Source organism: Macaca mulatta, chromosome 6 (genome assembly GCF_049350105.2).
Source record: "Macaca mulatta isolate MMU2019108-1 chromosome 6, T2T-MMU8v2.0, whole genome shotgun sequence".
Taxonomy (NCBI): domain Eukaryota; kingdom Metazoa; phylum Chordata; class Mammalia; order Primates; family Cercopithecidae; genus Macaca; species Macaca mulatta.
Window position 1 is genome coordinate 106,878,366 of NC_133411.1, and position 19,673 is coordinate 106,898,038.

General features: G+C 35.4%; 1 long non-coding RNA gene across 1 annotated transcript in view; it reads right to left on the reverse strand.

The window, feature by feature from the left end:
- Positions 1-2,068: 2,068 nt before the first annotated feature.
- LOC114678867 (uncharacterized) overlaps positions 2,069-19,673 on the reverse strand; it is a 60,203-nt gene continuing 42,598 nt past the window's right edge. The window contains exons 4-5 of the long non-coding RNA XR_003730474.2: positions 11,007-11,180; positions 2,069-2,503 (exon numbers count right to left, since the gene is read on the reverse strand). This is a non-coding gene — a long non-coding RNA (uncharacterized LOC114678867). The remainder of the gene's footprint in view (positions 2,504-11,006; positions 11,181-19,673) is intronic.

Consider the following 19,673-nt stretch of genomic DNA (forward strand, 5'->3'; position numbering starts at 1 on the left):
TTAATAATGGTGAAGAAGAAAGTCAGTGATATACAGAGTTAGCAGCAGAGTCTAATTGGGAATACAAATTTTAAAATCCAATTATTTTTCTATATTAAGGGCTAGATGTAATGGGATTTTAAAATTATTATTCAGCTTTGTTTTGTTCACAGAAAATGTTACAGCACATATGCAAGAAAGCATTGCGGTGAGCTTGTTCTTCTTTCCATCTCTGTTCGTCTTCCTTATCCTTGAACCTTTATCTCATTGCATCCAGCCACCTTTTGTACAAAACATCCCCGCACAAAAATAAAAAGGTAGCATAGTTATTTAACTATGAAAGTACTTTTTAAAAGAGCACAGTAAAATAAAATTAAATAAATATCTTGTGAAATATATTATGGAATACAGTTGTACATGGCTACTCCACTACCAATCTGTTCATTAATACCTCTCTCTCTTTTTTACTCTTTGTTATTCATATTTGGGAAGGAAAAATTAAGAATAAGAGGGAAAAGGAGACTGCAGAAAAAAACATGAAGCCAGCTGTAGGAGAAAAAGCTAAGAGACAAAAGAGAAAACAGAAATTAACAGAGTAGAAAAGAAGAAGAAAATGAATCAGAAATAATGAAAATACAGAGGGAGTGACAAAAGGAATGCTGATTTATGAGAAACTGTATGCCACATTAAATTAAAATCCTTAAACAAGAATATACACACAGTTTTAAAGGTTTCTTTAAAAAAAAAAATAGGTGGTTATGTGGCTATTTTATCTACCGGCTTTTGATGTTAATAATTTTAATACCATTTCTTGAGCACCGTGTATTCTGTACCATTTGTACATGAGTAATTAATGAAAGTGCTGTTGTTGCCATCTTAGTATTCATCTAAGTGTATACAAAATTATTATGCAAATAAGATATAAATGAATCAATTCTGACTTAAGAGACTCTAGGTGACTCAGGGCTATCAAATTCACCAAGGGCAGGCAGTTAGGAAACATGAAAGCAGCAGTAACTACTGAATGTGTTATTAAAGAGACTGGCGTGATGGTGATTTGACTGGCCTGGATGCTGTTCAAGGAGGGGCTCTTTTCCAGATGTAATGCTGGCTGTAATGTTACCTAAACCTATAGTTAATTTATCATCTTCCATCAAGATCCAAATCACACATAATATAATTGCCTTTGTAAGTACACTATTCATCATGACTAATGATGCAAAGATGAACTGGATGGCCAAAGGTCTGATACACTTATCTTTTACAGAATAAAAGAACATCTCATTTTTTCATAATATACAAGTCTCCAAAAGGTAGAAATACTTTGAATTCTTTAACTAGTTGGGTTTTAATCAGTATACCCTGGCCATTTCTAATTTTAAAAATACATTGAATTTCAGCAAAATATACCAATTCAAAAATATTTTTTCTACAGGAGAATGTTGGAAGTGATGGTTAGGCCAGCCCCAGTATGCCTAATTCCTTGTGCCCTCATGTATTATGGAACACTTTTTATGTGTCAGGTGGTAATTTATGTTCTTGGAATACAAATATGACAATGAACAACAGGGGTGAGTCCTTGCCCACACAGAACAATAAATGAACAAACAAAAAAGTAAATAAGCCCGGGTGCAGTGGCTCACACCTGTAATCCTAGCACTCTGGAAGGCCGAGGCAGGCAGATCACGAGGTCAAGAGATCGAGACCATCCTGCCCAACATTGTGAAACCCCATCTCTACTACAAATACAAAAATGAGCTGGGCGTGGTGGCGTGCACCTGTAATCCCAGCTACTTGGGAGGCTGAGGCAGGAGAATTGCTTGAATCTGGGAGGCAGAGGCTGCAGTGAGCTGAGATCGCACCACTGAACTCCAGCCTGGCGACAGAGCAAGACTCCGTCAAAAAAACAAAAAACAAAAACAACAACAACAACAACAACAAAAAACAAGTAAATACACAGCCTTGCCTTAGTTGCTATGAAAACATATATATGCTCGACAAGGAGGAGGTGAAGTAACAGGAAATAGTTTCAGGTAGGTATCCCACTCTAGGTTCTGTGACATACTAAGCAGGTGCTGAGACAGAGTTCGGAGTTCAAAATTTTTATTTGTTTTTAATGCTGTGAAGTAAAAGGAAAAGAAGAAAAAATGAATAGTGGAAGGAGTCAAGCTGTGATGCAGGCAAGACACACCTTCTGAGAACCCACTGTGGAGCTCTGGAGCAGGTATTGCTCATTAATGCCCCTGTGGCTCATTAATGCCCCTGTGGGTTGAAAATTATCAGTCCTTTTTATCTCCGCCTCACTCAGTGGATGAATGTAGACTGCTATAGGAAGGGCATGACTTTGAATGGGCCATTTCTGCAAAGGAGGCAAACCTTGAAGTTGCTGACAGACCAAGGTTTTCCGCTGATTGTACTTCCAACAGCTCAGCAGCATGTTCTTCCCTGGAATGGGATCTCGGTGGCACAGTTTTATGTCTACCACAATAGGATCACCAGGGAATGCTTTTTTCTGAACAGAAACCTGAATGAAATACAGAAATAAACTTTGCTAACATATAAAAATATATAGCTACACTCTAGACTCTAAAAAAGCTTTTAATAATCTATTTTACCATTCTTTAATTGTATTAAGCAACAACTTTTTTTATAATAATATCTGAAGGAAATGAGAGATAGGCAGTGAATAAAGAGATCAGGAAAGGTGTTCTGGGAGCCTGGGAAGTGATGAGAAGGACAGAAGTACAAGAAAGAGGAGAGAGGATAAGAGTGTATTGGACACAATGATGAAAATATCCATTGAGCCAACATTTCCTAATAATTGAAGGTGCCTCGTGGCAAAGACAGCCAGGTGGCCATGTTTAGTACTAGGCCACCCTAAACCCACCTTGGCATAGCTGTTTGGAGCCAGCACAGATACTTTACCCGGGGAAAACTAGCTCACACAGGCTGGACAGCACGTATGATTTGGCATGTCATAGAACTATAGCATTTTTTTTTTAATTCAAAGAAAACAAACCAAAACACTACTTATTTGCAAAAATCTTTGTTGATTTATTCTATCTTACTTGATGTGCATTATTTAACTTCACAGTGAGATGAAAAAATTCAGCCAAACTACTCATAAATGTGAGAATATAATTTCATATAATTCACTATTTTCATATAAACCTAAGTAATCTACTATAAGCAATGAAAGGGAAGAGTAGTTGAAGCATTTTAAAGAAAAGAAGAGACACTAAGAACACCAAAAGCGAGAACCAGCAATATTTAGGAATAAAAATATCTGTACAAATCTACTTTCTAGATGAGCAGTTTTTGAATGTGTTTTAGAACATGCATAGGTAAGCCTATACATTTCAAATTATATATTCACAGACAAATCATTTTTCTAGGATCTTAGAATGTGACAAGATAGAAAAACAAAAGGAAACAGCAGTATATTATAACAAATATCTAGTAATATAAACCTCAGGCTGCTTCATAGCCCACCATTATCCTTAATTATGCCAACAGTTAATAAGAAAAGTATTTTATTTGCAATATTATGTGTCTGTGGGAAAGTCATAAAGCTGATGGAGACCTACCAAGAGCAATAGCCCTGCCCAGAATTCACAGATGACAGAATAATAAAGGATGCTGAATTTCATTAGGTGCCTGATATTTAGTAAGCGACACAATTATCATTCATTTTCTTTCCATCAATATTTATCAAAGGAGAAAAAAAGTTGATATTTTACTATTTCCAAAGATCTATTTCCTAAGCAATTAGCCTTTTTAAAATAACCAATTAAATTTGTTTTTTTAAAAAAAAAAACAAAAAACAAAAAAAGCACAAAAATGTGGTGTTGAATTTTTATTTATATCTTTTTTTGTATACAGTAATTAATGATAACAAAATGTTTAAGTTCTACCCAAAGGGAGTTATGCTTGAAAAGTATAAGACAATTTACTTTACTTAGGTAACACCCTTATTTGAGCTGGGTTATATGAGAATTTTAAAAATATAACTTTTTTCCTCAATACATTAGGGTATAAACAATTAAAAAGATGAAAGTCAGAGACATTTTCAAAAGTACGTTGAGCTTGGTTTAGCTGCTGAAGGGTAGCAGATATACAGACACGAAGTCTTCAATATTTATTTTGATGTTGTCTGGGAACATCTACTGAGCATGGCAGCCCACTGTCTTTAGATCTGGCTTCAATCTTTAGCAGTGCAGAAAAGGCAGGAAAAGACTAGGCTAGAAGTGGGCTGTCATTGACAGAACTGACCGTCTCAACTCTTAGTCCAAGTCCAGTGTCAAAATATATGACAATATGCAGAACAACCCAGACAAAAAGTTACCAAGTAGGTGAAGTCCCATGATAAAGTATGAGAGTATCTCAGTGGGTGCCTGAGAAAGTGAGGGCTGCAATGGTTGAGGTGATACTTAGGTAATCATGTCAGCAGAAAGGTCCTTATCACTGTGCCACAATCCCACTCACTAGCAAGTTCTCCTCAGACCTATCTGTGGTTATAGGTGTGAGGAAAGCTACTGAAATAAAAGCTTGGGAGAGGAAGCATAGATCAAGCATAATTATGTGATATGAGGCACCAGGTGTGAGCTCCTCTCTGGGACTAGGAAGAAAAACAATTGGTCTGACTATGTGAACTATCTTCAAACGTACTCAGTACTTCCCTATGTCAAATCAAACAATGCTTTTTATTTGGTCATAACTTATCTCTCTTTTTTCTTCCCTTCAAAATATCTCATTTAATGAAACTGAATTAACCCTAATTTTTACTCACCAATATCAACAGTACCCAGATAACTCAGATCAAATGGTTTCATTTCAGTCCTCACCCTGAAACATATATCCCTGTAGAATACTTCCACTTTTTTGGAATCAGCTCTCACTTCTTTTCCTTCTTTCTCTCCCTTAAATCCTGGGAAAGGGCAGGAAAGAGGAAGAGAACTGCAAGATGGGTAGATTTTTTACAATCCATCCCAAGAGGGAGAAAAGAGGAGCTCTGAGGTTACATGAAAGCCAGGTTTTGAGAATTATCTAGACTCGTCATTGTATTTAGCGGACTAAAACTATTCTTGAAAATAAAAAAAAATGACCACAGTCATTTTTATAATAAGGAATTATGTAGAGAAGGATCTGTTGAAGATGTTATACTAGTGGTTAGGAAATAGCTCTTTGTGAGAGTTTTAAAGGGCAGTGGAAAGAAAGGATCAAGCTATTTTCTGCTTATGAGTAATGAAGTCTAGGATTTTGACATGGATAATTATACTAATGAGTATCAACATGTTATCTTCAGCCCCCAACTCATTTAAGACTCACACTTCCAGTTTCTATTGAGTATCTTCACTTGTTAGTCAGGCACCAGGTTATTTTCAGGCATCTTAACCAAGCATACTCAAACCAAATTTGTACCTATCAAACATGTTTATTTTCCTATATTCTTTCTCAGTAATAAGGACATTATAATTCATCCAGCCTAACATGTTAGACATCTCAAATCAATTCTGACTTCTACTTCTCTCATGAGTCTGACATTTAATTATTCAAGTACTTTGTACTGTCTCCTGAAAAAATTTCACTTCTTTTCTTTGTATTTCTTCATGTCCAATCCATTGACTAAATTCTAACCATCAAAATCTTTTGTCTAGACTTTTGAAATACTCCTTTATCCATCTTACTGTCTCCAATGTCATATTTTAGCTGCTCTCCCGAACTACCTCCAGTTTCTCATTTGTAAAACAAATATGATTACTGCATCTTCCTTTGTCTATGCACACTGCACATGATCTTTCCTCAAATAGAATCATATCTTCTGCTAGAGAAATTTCAGGATCATTCAAGAATAACTCATCAGTTTCTGTGTCATAGCAGGATAAGTTCCCAACTCTTTTTCTTGATCCCATCACTTTGCACGAACATGAATTACAACATGAATCACTATGAATTGTGATTATGCATTATTACTTCCCTCCTCCCTCCAGAGGCTGAGTGCCTTAAGTGTAGGGGCATTTTTCAGTCATTTTTTATTGTCCAAATGCCTGGTTGTTGGATGAATTATCCCAATGATGGGCTACCATATGTGATGCTAGACATTTGACTCAAACTAGGGTTAAATCCTAGGAATTAAAGGTAAAGCTGACCCTTTAGTTTTGAGCCCAATATCAAAATATAATCCTTGATAGAAATGGATGTATGAGGTAGGTGAGGGAGATGAGGGAGTCAAAGGCTGGAAACCAGACTTCGTAAGTACTAGGATTCAGCAAAGCTAAAAGCCATTCATTCATTTCAGTCTTGTTTCTCTTCTTTCAATATTTTATCCCTGTGGTTACTTAGAACTAGAGTTATTTGTTTAACACATTGTTAAGATATCATCATAATTCACTATTTTTTGTTTGATTGTTCAAACATCCTTACAGTTTTTTAATAGAAGTCATTTGCATTATAACATTGTTGCTCTGCTTTAGTACTTACTCAATTCTTCAGATTGTTGAAGAATGAAGTATTACATGAATGTTCAATAAGATTAAACAGTCAGTATGGACTGAGGAGCTGAACACATCTATGTTTAGAAATTGAATGAGGACTGCATCAAGAGAAGATTGTCTACAAAATGCAATGATTCTGCTTATTATTGGAACACAAATATATTTGCTTTTTATAACTCTTATAGCTTTCTTTTACAATATCTACATGAGAAAAGCTTATTTACTAGAGCTGTCAACTAGAATGAAGTATTGTATTTGGAGGAGAGAAAGTGAGAGAAAAAGATAGCATGTGGTTATCTATGTATCTATATCTATTTATGTGTCTTATACATAAGAAGCTTTAGTGAATATATGGATCCCTGTGTGTTAGTCCGTTTTCATACTGCTATAAAGATACTACTGACTGGGTACAGTGACTCACGCCTATAATCCCAGCACTTTGGGAGGCAGAGGCAGATGGATCACCTAAGGTCAGGAGTTTGAGAGCAGCCTGACCAACATGGTGAAACCCCATCTCTACTGAAAATACAAAAATTAGTGGGGCATGGTGGCATGTGCTTGTAGTCCCAGCTACTCAGAAGGTTGAGACAGCAGAATTGTTTGAACCCAGGAGGCAGAGGTTGCAGTGAGCCAAGATCATGCCACTGCACTCCAGCCTGGGTAACAGAGCGAGACTCTGTCTCAAGAAAAAAAAAAAAAAAAAAAGATACTACCTATGACTGGGTGATGTATAAAGGAAAGAGATTTAATCGACTCACAGTTCTGCATGGCTGGGGGGGCCTCAGGAAATTTACGATGAAGGTGAAGGGGAAGCAAGGCACATCTTCAAAAGACGGCAGGAGAGAGAGAGCACAGGGGAAACTGCCACTTTTAAACCATCATAGGGGAGATGGCCCCCACGAGCCAATCACCTCCCACTAGGTCCCTCCCTGGACATGTGGAGATTACAGTTCAAGATGAGATTTGGGTGGGGACATAGCCAAACCATAGCACCTTGATTAAACAATTAGCCCCCAAACTAGGGATCATGTAACAATATAATTTCCGATGTATGATTAACTAATCATCTCTAAGAATTTTTGTCATAATTTAGAAATTTCCTTTTTATGGTAAAAATTCAACATGTATTTGTGATTTTAAAACAACCTCTCAGTAGATTATGAATAAAAGGAAAATATCTTTATTTTTTATTTTTATTTATTTATTTATTTATTTAAGGCAGGGTATCCCTCTGTCATGTGACAGGATCATGGCTCACTGTACCCATAACTTCCCGGGATCAAGCAAGTCTCCTGCTCAGCTTCTGGAGTAGCTGGGGCTACAGGCATGTGCTAAGTTTTGAATTCTTTTTGTAAAGACAAGGTTTCACTATGTTGCCCAGGCTGGTCTTGAACTGCTGGGCTCAAGCAGTCTGCCTGCCTCAGCCTCCCACAGGCATGAGCCACTGTGCCTGGCCCAAAATTTCTTATTTTTTTTCTTAGAATTTTTATATTGACAAATGAAACTGTTTAAATTGACAAATGAAACAACAAGTTATTTTGAAGTCTATATACACTGTGGAAAGACTTAAGTATAGCTAACTAGCATGTATTACCTCTCATAATTAAGATTTTTGTGATGCAAAGACTTTATATCCACTCTCAGCATTTTTCAAGAGTATAATTTATTGTTAGCTATGGTCACCATGTTGTACGATAGCTCTCTTGAATTGAATCCTTTTTCCTAACTGAAATTTTGTATCCTCTGACCAGCTTCTCTCCCCTGCCCCCACCAACCACCCCAACTCCTGGTAACTATCATTCTACTCTCCAATCTATACTAATGTCCTAATAGATAGGATATCTCCAAATGACATATGATGGCAACAGCGATTGATGCATGGAGCAAAATGCAGGGCACTCTACCTTGAACAATGATACTGTTTTAAATTATAGTAGCAACTGCAATGCTGTAGATGTAGGGTTAGTTAACAATTGTAACCTAAACAGATATATATCCTTAACACCAATAATTTCACTTCTACACATTAACCATTTGAGAAAAGAGATTCTGTCTCCATGTCTCCCAAAATGCCTAGCACAGTAGTAAAAAAGATAAATATGTAATGACTGGTTATCTGTTAAAATTATGTAAAATTTTTGAGGAGGCACAAACAAGAACCTACTTCTTTCTTGGGTATTGCAATTTTCTCTTCCCTCCATTTTCTATTACTGTAAACATAGTCATCTTTATTACTTATTTAGAATATGTGACTGTTATGTTATCATTGCACAGACCTTTTCCTTATTATCAATCTTCTTTTGAAGCATTACATGGAAGAACAGGAATAGTCTGAGCTTCACAGTTCAAGATTTCAACAATCAGTTCTGTTTGCCTGATTTACAGGATGAAGGTGACAATAAGAGAAAGTGATCATAATAGTCAATGTTTAATACATATTTAATATATATAGTATATATTTAGATTTAACAACTGGTTAAATCTATTAGCTGTATATCACCTAACCATTTCTATTCCTTCCTTTCACTCTTCATTTCCTATTCTTTCTTAATTCCAATTTTCCTACAACACACACACACACATATACACATATACACACATGCACCCACTATCCACAAGACCATCACGCCTGGGGATTTTGGACATACAGAGCCTAATAAAATTCAGCAACAAAGATGATTCAAATTCATAACTTAAAAATTATCAGGTACAGAAGTATATGAGCTGAGATGAAGAAAAGCTAAAATATTGTGAGAAGTGGAATATCTTTCACAAAAGACCTTCTAGGAAGATCATATGGTACTGTTCTGCAAATCTTTCCTTTTACAATATTGAATGTTTTAATGTGAGCTTTACTGATTCAGTTTCAAATCTTATCACTAATCCTGCCCTTAAGCAAAGCTGTAAAGATGGTGAAATTAATTTTTGACATTTCCTATTCTGCATTCAGTGATCTTCTCCTTCCTTTGAGGGTCTAACAACCTCCTACCACTTTCTGCTTTTGCCCATTACAACCCAGATTTTCACCTTTTGCACCTGGAGCAGGCCTGGCCTTCCACAATGTTCTATGGGCTATGAAATTCAGTTTCCGCTATTATCGGTGTGTTCTATTATTTCATGTATTTTCTAATAGCCTTAAAGGTTACTTTGAATAGGCCTGGAATTTCTAACACTATTAAATACTATAGCAGGCATATAGTATTACCAAGGAAAGTAAAGCAAGACATGGAACAAACCTGAATGATGAAAACTGAGATAAACTGGAGGCAGGGACTATGTCCATAATAGACATCCATTATTCAACGGTAGCCGAATGTTATCATGTGGGAATGAAGGCCTAGTGTTGCAAGATTTTAGATTTTTCAAGAGGAACCAGAAATGTGGATCTTCATATAAAAATTTCAATATTCATAAAGCACCATAAAAGTGAAAAAAAAACCTTATAAATCAGAATTTAGACTATGCTGACATTAACTTGCTACCTCTGTGATAAGCAATTTTAGAATAAGATTTTATTCTTGTTTAATTCTTCTTTTCAGAGATACTTAGTGTAGTAGGAGAATCCAACCCTTAAAAATAGGTCAGGTATGGTGTCTCACACCTATAATCCTAGCACTTTGTGAGGACAAGGTAGGTGGATTGCTTGAGCCTAGGAGTTTGAAAGCAGCCTGGGCAACAGAATGAGATCCTATCTCTACAAAAAATACAGAAATTACCCAGCTGTAGTGGCCTGCACTAGTAGTCCCAGCTATTTAGGACGCTGAGGTGGGAGAACACTTGAGCCAAGAAGGTCAAGTCTGCAGTGAGCCATGATCATGCTACTGCACTCCAGGCTGGGCAAGAGAGCAAGACCCTGCCTCAAATAATAATAATAGTAGTAATAATAACAATTTTGTGATGGGTGATAAAAATCAGGGGCAAAATGTCATGGGAGCACAGAGATGGGAGAGGGGACTTTCACAAGCCTAGAATGTTCTCAAGGAGTATGTCCCAGGGAATATGAATCTCAAATGAAAGTAGGCCTTTACCAGAGAGAAAGAAAACAAAGGGTATTCCAGAGAGTTGTGTGCGGGAAGATGCAGACGTAAGAAACAGCAGCATTTACTTGGGGAAAAAATAGTTTAGGTTCTGTTCCCAGATAAGTGGAATTATATCAGATACAGTTTTTGAGGAGAGGCTATTTGGGGTAGGAGGACCCCTTGAGTTCTTATTAATAGCTTTAAAATGTGAAAACATCTTACTGCACATTCGGCACATGTACCCCAGAACTTAAAGTATAATAAAAAAAAATTAAAAAAAAAAAAAAAAGAATGTGAACACACCTCTATTTCTCTCTCCAGGTAATTTTAACATGACCTTGCTACTCCCTTGGATGAAAGAATCATCACAAAGTTTTACAACAAATTTTATGGTTATGGAAGTTTTGTATTTACATTTGGAAGATGACGTTTGCCAGTAGCAGATATTTTAATTAAAAATATTTTCCTTACTATTCCAACATTTCTAATGTTTTAAAAAGTACATTTATCTTACAGGTTCATATGAGATAATTGAAAACATGGTGATCTCAGACACAGCAGCACACATGTGAGGAAATGTAGTAAAGTCAGTCACATTGGAATACCTTCAAAATCTTCAGTAAAATATGGTTGACGTTGACGAATGATTCATTCTCCCTATGGAGCTGTCCTCAGAGGCTAAAAATAGCTATAAATAGGATAATCCAGATAAAATCATGTTGTATCATGTGTCATATCAAGAGTAATATATACAAGTGAAAAATATTGTGAAAATAGTAGAGGTGGAGGACACATATGTTAATAAAGGGGTTTAGAGATAAAAGCATGGATAAATAAATATGGCATAGGTATTTTGAGCCAGACTTTTCAATGATCATAACATATTCTATATTTATATATTCATGTATTTTTGCATGTATGCGAACTATTCACATTCCAAGAAGCTGTTGCAAAAGTGTACAAAAATGTCACTAAGAAAAACAAGATTTATCAGGTAATTGAAGTGTTTGCCATTACTTTTAATTACTTTTAAGGGTGAACACGGCAGTCACTCTTGCACCAACTTTTAATTACTTTTAATGGCGAACACCGCAATCCCTTTTGCACTAACCTAATATGTGGCCTCAGGTAATATGCCTGTAATTAGCTTGTTGGTTTTATTTGAAACAACTATTGTGTAGCAATTGGAAAGTCGTTAGCAGGACTCTTTTGTCACATTCATTTTATGCAGGATAACCTTGAGTCTACTCTGTTATATACCTATTTGCAAGAAAAGTCAGTTTAGTTCATCTGTCTCTTTTCCCATGTTCCCCCACCATGTTCTTATTTCATGAATGTATTTTGAGTGTGTTTACTTAGCCTGTAGATTTCTATTTTGTGTGGATTTTTTTTCATGGCATTTTCAGCTGATATGTTGATTAAATTTATTCATATTCTTAACCTAATCCAAGCATGCTGATCAATATTTCTGAACAGAATTGAGTGTGAAACACCAGATAAGAGGAGTAAATGCACACTCATTGATGTTTCTTTGCAGTGAAAATTATTTTAAGATGTGGAATGATTTGTGTATGCAGATGTGTGTCTCGTGAGATATGATGATATAATCAATATGTTCCATTGAGGACAAAGTCATAAGGCTAAATGGTTTCAGCTGGGCTGTAAAGGAAAGCAAGTGAGAGTATCATTATTTTGAGGAAAATGCATGTGAGTTTATCTAGATAATGACAGTTTGTACTGTAGCAACATTCCTAGATGAAATCTCTGTATACCAGAGGTTTCCTCTAAAGCTTCATCTTTACTTATGTAATTAGGTGAGGGTGAGGCAAGTGTTAGGTGGGCCACTAGAAAGAAACTTCTGTGAGATTCTTCATTATGCTTCTATTAGTCTAGAATTGTCACACTTGTTGAGTTCCATAGTTTTTATTTATTCATAAATGTCAAGAACAGGAAAAACCAAGCCAGATTCATAGAGCTTAACAAGGAAGAAGATAAAACAGCAAAAGTTGAAAATGAAATGTAGATGATGACACATAAAATTAAGGCATCATTGATTCATTTTTCAAATAATTTTTAAAAAGTCTTTCTTTTGTGAAAATCCAAAGAAAAAGTTCCTGGATACAGCGGGGGAACGAAAATGGCATTTTCTTGATATCCTTCATCTCAGCCAAGAAAAAAATCTTATGTTAAAAATGAGTGGTTGCGTTAAAAACTTTCTTTTTCTGAGAGTCTTTAACAGTATCAGAATAAATTATCATTCTGTATCAAATTCAAACGAAATTTATCTGGAACATTTAATGTAGGCGATATGGCTTGGCTCTGTGTCCCTGTGCAAATCTCATGTTGAATTGTAACTCCCAGTGTTGGGAAGGAACCTGGTGGGAGGTGATTGGGTCATGGGGGTGGATTTCCCCCATGCTGTTCTCATGATAGTGAGTTCTTACAAGATCTGATGGTTTAAAAGTATGTGGCACTTTCTCTCTCTCTCTCTCTCTCTCTCTCTCTCTCTCTGTCTAGCATGTGAAGAAGGTGCTTGTTTCCCCTTTACCTTCCATCATGATTCTACGTTTCCTGAGATCTTGCAGTCATGCTTCCTGTTAAGCCTTTGGAACTGTGAATCAAGTAAACTTCTCTTCTTCGTAAATTACCCAGTCTCAGGTAATTCTTTATAGCAGTCTGAGAATGAACTAATACAGTAGGACTATCACTTTAAAATATGTAAGACACAGAGAATAATGTAGTTTGAACTAACTTTTGCAGATGTGAGGTGTTCTTTCCTCTTTTAATTACTAGACAAAACATTTGAATGAATCTTAGATGTATTCAGATGGATGAAATCACTTTTCTACCAACCTATCCCCAAGGCCATCATGAACTACCAGTTAGGAAAATCATATTCTGTGCATTTCTATTCTTTTAGCTTTTTCATTCTATAATTTATACTCTATTCCAGTGTTTATAGCTTTTTGGGTTGTGTATATTTTGGGGGCAATATTACTTACGGATAAGAAAATGGAGGCAAGAGGACTTTATCGATTATTCCTATTTTAAAGTGCAAGTTGCATTGTAAACAGATCTCAAAGTGCTGTGTGAAGTAGATTGGAGTCACAAGTAGTACTATTAAAACTTATGAATAGCCTAATGTTGTAGCTGCAGTTGAAACTTGAACAAGTAATTGTGAATGTGATATAAAATGAGACTGATCAGCCAATAACCACAGAATCACTGTTTTAAGTTCAAGGTCAAAGTCACTTCAGACATGTAGCACAATCTTTTTGAACAGACTTGAGTGTGTAATAAGTGGAATAAATGTTTACCTAATAATTTACCTCTGCAATATAAGTTATTCTAAGGTATGAAATGTTCCTTGAGCATTTTCGTGTTCTCTGAAGTTGTGATGGAATAACTTATTCATTCTGTTGAAGATCAATTGCTAAAGCTGCATAATTTCAGCTAGAAATGAAGGAAAGGAAGAAGCAATTGCATCATGCTTACAAAGGCAAATGTCAGTTACATTGAGTAATAATGACTTACACATTCCAATGAAACCTCTGTGGCCCAGCATCTCCAAAAGTAAATAAGTGCCTTGAAGAAAGTAAGATATAAACCTAATGGTCTGCTAGGCAAGCTCTGATCTAAGGCCTTTCATTTTGTATATCTATTATCCCAGGCATTTATCTTACTAACAGGACTGTAAGTATTGATTTATGCAGAAGGTGTCAGACATAGGAGCTCACATCTTTGGTCTGAATATGGTTTTTAATAATATATCTATCACGGCAGCTTTTTAAAGTTAAGTTATTTCAGGATATAGAAAACCTTTGAAAAAAAAAAGTGACACATGGAGAAATTGTTTTCTTCTCATTTCCAAGGATTGACATTTCTCTCCTTCCTTCCTTCCTTCCTTCCTTTTTTTCTTTCTTTTTTCTTTTTTTTCTTTTTTTTTTTTTCTTTTTTGAGGCGGATTCTCACTCTGTCACCCAGGCTGGAGTGCAGTGGTATGGTCATAGCTCTCCACAGCCTCGACCTCCTGGTTTCAAGGAATCATTCCCACCTCAACCTCCAGAGTAGCTGGGACCACAGGCACATGCTACCATGCCCAGATTGCCATTTTTTAATGCAATGTTTATAAAAAGTGTTTTCCAAGTCTATAATCTATGTGATATAAATGGCATTTACTCACTTTATAATCTACAAATATCATTTTTCTCATTTGAGAAAATCCATAATTATGAACATTGTGGCCAAATAATTGGCACCATGCTATTTACATTTGCTGTCTCTAAGTTTTATAACGTATTTTTATTTATTGATCTTGATTATTTTATTTAATGATTCTTCTATACTTAATGAGATGCCTTCTAGTTCTAATATTCTAGATCTGGATAAACAAATACATATTAATCATATTCACATCTTTTATAATTCTATAAACTTTGATTCCTCCAACCCTACGTTCATTCTTATCTCTAAGTTTTTGTCTCTTTCAATCACATATCTTAAAAAGCCCATTCTTCTTTGTATAGTTGTTCTTTTCTTTCTATACTGTTATTTCTTTCCTAAGGTATGGCATACAGAAGTGCATTCAGTACACTAATTTCAATAAATTATATTTTATTCAAGGATAAGAATAAACTTACTAATTTTTCTTTTAACTACATTCTCAATAATAAGCCTTATTGTTCTGTTGGCCTCATGTTTTTCAGAAAGTATTCTTAGGAATGATTCTACAAGAGGAATGCATTTTCCTCACAGTATAGAATGTATGTATGTGGGTATTGTGTGTGTGTGTGTAATTTTTATTTTTCAAATGCATTATTATACTAGTTCATTCAGATACTTAGCGTCTACTCATATGCCAATTTATACGTAAGACTCAGTTGTAGCCTATACTCCTCCACCAGACATTTCATTATCTTTAAATATTTAGTGCTATTTGAAAGTCTTGAAGTTTCCCTACTGACTTTCTTTCATAGTGAAGATGTTCAGGTAGGTCTTGGCAGATCACCAAGTAGGTTATATCTTATGTATTAGTCAGGGTTCTCCAGAGAAACAAAACCAATTGAATATACAGAAAGAAAGAGTGATTTATGGTAAGTAATCGGCTCACATGATTATAGATGTTGGCAAACCCAAAATCTGCAGAGCCAATGTCCTGGTTGGTAATGGAAATTGGAAAGCTGCTGTAGAACCAGGAAGAACTGATGTTCCAGTCTGAAGATCATCAGGCAGGAGAATTTTCTCACTCAAGAAATTGTAGCCTTTTCGTCTATGTAGGCCTTCAACTGATTACACAAGGCCCTCCCACAATATGAAGGGCAATCTGCTTTGCTCTGTCTGAAGACTTAAACGTTAATCTCATTTAAAAATACTCTCACAGAAACACCCAGAATAATGTTTGTCCAACTATCTGGGCACCTGTGGCCAGACACTGTCACATCATGGTATCTGTTTTTCATTTTTGAAAGGGGCCTATCTCTCCCTAGCCTTTGTTTTCTGTCTACGAGTTATTCCCTCCTTAAAGAATTTGTTCTTCCCACTTCATACTGATCAATTGCTTTTAATACCCTTAATTACATACTTTTGTATAATTTAAATTCTAAATAAATTATATTAACTGTTTCTCATATAAATAATGTCAAATAATTCTAAAGTTAATAGAAAAAATTTCCCTTGAAAAAATACCATATTGCCTTTCCACTAAATTTCTATGCATATTTAAGTGTAAAATAATCTTGCCTTTTATTGTAATTCCAGTCAGATATGGTAGTGCAATTTAACAGGTTGTACTTTTCAGGGTCTTTTCTGGGTGCAAATCACATTAGCTATGAGCTTGTTTCAGTTGTTCAGCAGAATATGGATTTGAATGTTATTTCTTGACAACTGAGCTGAATAATTACTTACTTTAGCCATGACATTGTTTATATGTAAATTCTAGATTGCTAATTAGATCTAGAACAGTTGTTCCTAAACAAATCAATCATCAAAATCACATGGAAACTTAGGAAAAATACAATTGCAGGCCCCCAAATCCATACTTTTAAAGTATTACTTTTCTAATTCTAATTACAAGCCATTGATGAAGAGAATATTTGGATTTACAAAGTACTTTTATTAATTCTCTGTTCTTTTTTATTTTTTACAATTATGTGTAGCTAGATATTTAGCTAACTTTTTCATAATAAAAATCAAAATAAAGAATACATTGATTCTCTTTGCTGAATTCTATTTCAAAGGTCAGCTTTTCAACTACCATCATTGTATAGTCCTGGTGATTCTCAAGCTGGCATCTTACTGTTGATTTATTTATTTGTTTTTTAGAGATGGAGTTTCATTCTTCTTACCCAGGCTGGAGCGCAATGGCGCGATCTTGGCTCACTGCAACCTCCGTCTCCCAGGTTCAAGCAATTCTCTTGCCTCAGCCTCCTGAGTAGCTAAGATTACAGGCAAGTGCCGCTACACGTAGCTAGTTTTGTATTTTAAGTAGAGATGGGGTTTCTCCACCATCTCTGACTCCATGGGGTCAGGTTGGTCTCCAACTCCCGACCTCATGTGATCTGCCTGCCTCAGCCTCCCAAAGTACAGGGATTACAGGCGTGAGCCACCACTCCCAGCTGTTGATTGATTGATTTTTTAAGCTTTTATTATTTTCTTTGGAATACAAAGCACAGTATTCCTTAAAGTCTTGTTTTTTTGTTTTTTTGTTTTTTTTTTTTTTTTAGCTAGTCTTACAGGGTTTTTTTGCACTTGATTTACCTTATTTAATAGATTTTCTTGTTTTGTTCCCTTTACCAATTGTACCTTTAAAAAATGCCATCTCCTTTTCCTCACCCACAATGACCTCTTTTGCTTTGCCAGTTAGCCATACAGAGTTTTTGTTTGAACACCTGGGTTTCTTGATCCTTGGCACATATTTTGCCTGGGCTTCTAATAAGGTGTTTTAAACAGCTTCCAGGTTTCTGGTAGATTATTTGCTTTTTTTTTTTTCCAACTCCCTTGCATTTTATTCTAACATTCACATTTTGATGTAGGTCTCTTTTCTAAAAGTGAGTTAGCATGTGTTCTATGTTTCTTGGCTTTTCCACCCTCAGTAGAAAGTGAAACTTAATCATATACTAATCACTAATATATAATGATTTGTGTAATTCCTGATTCACTTCCTGTCTTTTATGCAGAACTTGGTGTATTTCCTTTCCATGTGAATTCCAGAATTACTTAATCTAAGAAGCAGTTATTTATTCTCCCAAAAATGTATTCCTCATACCTATCCTTAATGAGAAAAATCTACGAATCCAGATGTGAATAATTAAAACTCTTATTTGATTACCGTCTGTACTGATTTCGAGTATTCTTACCTAGTGTCAATATTCTTAGCATATATATTATATTATGTGTATTGCATATTATACATACTAGCATACATATAGCATATAATATATGCTAAGAATATATATATATAATACACATATGGTATGTTTTTGGGCATAAGATGAAGAGGATTGAAGTAATCATAAATCTCAGTGCATAGCACATTATTTTTATTAGCTTCTCTCTTGATTGACTGATTAATTGATCAATTATCTTCCTGCGATAGTTTTCTATTTTCTCCTTCTAGACATGTAATGATGCTAAGAAATTTAACACATCTTTTTGCTTATTTAGTTCTTGCAAAATGTGCATTGTTGTTTTATTTGTATTTTGTTGCTTATTGTACTTGGTATATTTGTAAAAAGTATTTTGATAGATGCTTCCCACTGTTTCTTATGTTTAAATCAGTGCTCTGCTTCTGTATAGTGCTATGAGTCTATCTAACCTGTTGTTTCTAACTGCTGTATAGTACTCTGTGGTGGACATCCATGACTTTTCCTCTATTTTCTCTTTTAGTGACGGTGACTCAAAGTGCCTCCAACTCTCCTATATTATTTAGCCCTGGTTTATGGCACCATCCACTACTGATTTCTTGATTGCAATTAATTTAGGAAAGACTAATTCTCCTCCAAGTGGTTTCATAGTAAAATCTTTATTTAGATGAGTGCTTCTAAACCTTGGCACTTTTTACATGTATTGTAGGATATTTAGCAGCATCCCTAACTCCACCCACTACATGCCAATAGCACTGTATTTGTGAAAATTAAGTACAAACGAACAAACAAACAAAAAACTTCTCCAGACATTATCAAATGTCTCCTGGGGGAGCAAAATCAGTCATTGATGAGAACAATTGATATAGCTCTTCTAAATTTTTATTTAGATGCTACTTTTGTTAAATCTGATATATTCTTAGTTGTCTGTGACCTCCCGTGACTCAGTGGCACTATATCTTAGCTTCTTTTTCTACTCATCTGTTGTTTTTCCAAGATGTCAATTACAGAAGTTTACTCATTTCTTGACAAGCATTCTATTGAGGAATAGAATCTATCTGCTTGCTTGATTGGATTCTTACATAATCACTAAGGAAGAAAATCCTGGCTTCTTTGCCAAGACAGTTTTGACACTTTTCAGTGACTAACCCCTTGTATAATTTTTGTTTTTCTTTTTTTTTTTTTTGACAGGTGACTCTGTCACCCAGGCTGGAGTGCATGGCATGATCAAAGCTCACTGCAGCCTCTACCTCCTGAGCTCACACTATCCTCCCACTTCAGTCTCCCAAGTAGCTGAGACCACAAGTGTGCCACTATGCCTGGCCAATTTTTCTATTTTTTGTAGAGATGGGATTTCACCATGTTGCCCAGGCTGGTCTTAAACACGTGGGCTCAAGCAATCTGCCTGCCTCAGCCTTCTAAAGTGCTAGGATTAAAGATGTAAGCCACCATTCCTGGCCCCTGTATGTTCTTTACATATAATGATGTTCTTTTTTACTTAATACACAGAAGCCAAGCTTGAGGTTAAACAGAAATGTCAGCACTTGTCTTTAATTACTTAATTTCAAATTTGCAAGGAAACAAGCCCATGATTTTTGTCATATTCTAATTTTCATTATAACCTGAGTTATCCAATTATTTCACAGATTCATAGACTCCTTCTGTCTGTATTAAAAATGAAGCTTCACCAAAAGGTCCAAGATCTCATTACTCAACTAAGTGGCAGATTCATTACCCAAAGAATCCAACTATCAGCAGTTATCTTCTTTTTAATTACTATCAAATATGAACAAGAAAATTACATATTTAGAGCCTGAATT